Raw genomic sequence first — 2,500 nt, 5'->3', positions numbered from 1 at the left:
TTCTCCCCGGACGGCCTCGGTCTCCGGGACCGTGGGTAGACCTGTTCTCCCCGGCCGGCCTCGGCCTCCGGCCGACCGGACCGTGGGTAGACCTGTGCTCCCCGGCCGGCCTCGGCCTCCGGCCGCCGGGACCGTGGCTAGACCTGTTGTCCCCGGCGGGCCTCGGCCTCCGGGCGCCGGGACCGTGGGTAGACCTGTTGCCCCCGGCCGGCCTCGGCCTCCGGGCGCCGGGACCGTGGCTAGACCTGTTGTCCCCGGCCGGCCTCGGCCTCCGGGCGCCGGGACCGTGGCTAGACCTGTTGTGCCCGGCCGGCCTCGGTCTCCGGGCTCCGGGACCGTGGGTAGACCTGTTGTCTCGGCCCCGTCGTGGCTTACCTTCGCCCGGCCCCTTCGTAGACCTGGTATCTCGGCTCCGACTTAGCCTCCGGCCGCCGCGTGCCGGGGTAGACCTGTGTTCCTCCAACCGATGCCCCCCCCCCCGCCTGGCCCTGTCCCGGCCTGCAAGCTCGTGTAAGGCGGGCGGCCCGCGCATCCGGGAGGGAGGGAGCGGCGCGGGTGGTGGGTGCGGTGTCCGAGGGGGTGGCGGCGGAGTGCGAGTGTGTGGAGTGGGCGTGTGTGTCACTGTGTCTGTCTCTCTCTCTCTCTCTCTCTCTCTGTCTGTGGGAACGAGGGCCAGGGGCCGGCGGCTTCGTCCCGGCCCCGGGCGCCTCGGCTCCGAGCCCCCGGGGCCCCCCAGACCCCTGCCGGGCCTGGAGGGTCTCTGCGGACCGTGAAAGAACCGGCCCAAAAGCGGCTTTCCCGCTTGCACAGGGCGCAGGCGGCCCGTCAGCTCGGTCTGGGGGTGCTCTGGATACTAGAGAAAAACGAAATAAGATTTGCCAAGAAAATTTCTCTTCCGGACGAGTTTCTTCTTGTACCAAACAAATAGGAGAGTCGTTCTTTCAAAGAAAGGAGAAAAGAAACGGGATTGGGGCGGGGGGGGGGCCGGGAAGGAATAAACCCCCAAAACCCCAAAACCGGGCGGCGGACAGCAGGTCTAGCCCGGCTCCGGGGCCGCCGGGCTCGGCGCGGCGCCCGGGCGGCGGGCGGTGGGCGGCGGACAACAGGTCTACCCCGGGGACAGCAGGTCTGCCCCGGGGACAGCGGGTCTGCCCCGGGGACAGCAGGTCTACCCCGCGGACAGCGGGTCTACCCCGCGGACAACCGGTCTACCCCGCGGACAGCAGGTCTACCCCGCGGACAGCAGGTCTACCCCGCGGACAGCAGGTCTACCCCGCGGACAGCAGGTCTACCCCGCGGACAGCAGGTCTACCCCGCGGACAGCGGGTCTACCCCGCGGACAGCAGGTCTACCCCGGGGACAGCAGGTCTACCCCGCGGACAGCAGGTCTACCCCGCGGACAGCAGGTCTACCCCGCGGACAGCAGGTCTACCCCGCGGACAGCAGGTCTACCCCGGGGACAGCAGGTCTACCCCGCGGACAGCAGGTCTACCCCGCGGACAGCAGGTCTACCCCGCGGACAGCAGGTCTACCCCGGGGACAACAGGTCTACCCCGCGGACAGCAGGTCTACCCCGGGGACAGCAGGTCTACCCCGCGGACAGCAGGTCTACCCCGGGGACAGCAGGTCTACCCCGCGGACAGCAGGTCTACCCCGCGGACAGCAGGTCTACCCCGGGGACAGCAGGTCTACCCCGCGGACAGCAGGTCTATCCCGCGGACAGCAGGTCTACCCCGGGGACAACAGGTCTACCCCGCGGACAACAGGTCTACCCCGGCTCCGGGGCCGCCGGGCCCGGCGCGGCGCCCGGGCGGCGGGCGGTGGACGGCGGACAACAGGTCTACCTCGCTCCGGAGGGACTTAGGCGATTTCCGGCAGCGGCCGGGTAGACCTGTTGTCGCGGCCGGGTAGACCTGTTGTCGCGGCCGGCTCCGGAAGTTCACCAAGGGGTCGCTGTTTTCAGCTGCCTCCGGCTACGTCATCGCAGGGGCCGGCCTGCGGCGGCGCACCTTCCCGGTCGCTTTCCATCGGTCCTCTTGGAGGCGTCTGCGGCCTGGGACTCGTCTGTCCGTACTATGGGAGCGAGGTGACGGGCCGTCTCCCCGCAGGCTCGTCCCGTGCCTGTGACCGAAGCGGCGAGGGAGGCCGGGGGCCCCCGTGCGCAGTCCTCCGAGCGAGGCGAGTGCCGCTGACGCGGGACGAGCCCCGTGGCGTCGTCCCGGTCCGCCCGTCTGGCCCAGGGAAACGGGGTGTACGGTTCGAGAGGCGAGAGAGAGCTAGCGAGAAAGAGGAGAAATAAAGCGAGAAGGGAAAAAAAGAGGGAGAGAAGCCGAGAGAGACCGAGTACGAGCTGCGAGCTGCCCGTCGGCCGCGGCCATCGATTTCGTGGGCCGTGTCCCGCTTCGGCCCGGCTGTGGCCGGCTTGGCGAAGGGGGGGCGCCCCCCCTGGGGATTGCTGGCGGGCGAGGCGGCGGCGCCTCGCCCCTTTCCTGCCCGGCCT

This window comes from Anomalospiza imberbis, unplaced genomic scaffold (genome assembly GCF_031753505.1).
Source record: "Anomalospiza imberbis isolate Cuckoo-Finch-1a 21T00152 unplaced genomic scaffold, ASM3175350v1 scaffold_173, whole genome shotgun sequence".
In the NCBI taxonomy this organism is placed as follows: Eukaryota; Metazoa; Chordata; class Aves; order Passeriformes; family Viduidae; genus Anomalospiza; species Anomalospiza imberbis.
This window is presented reverse-complemented; position numbering follows the sequence as displayed.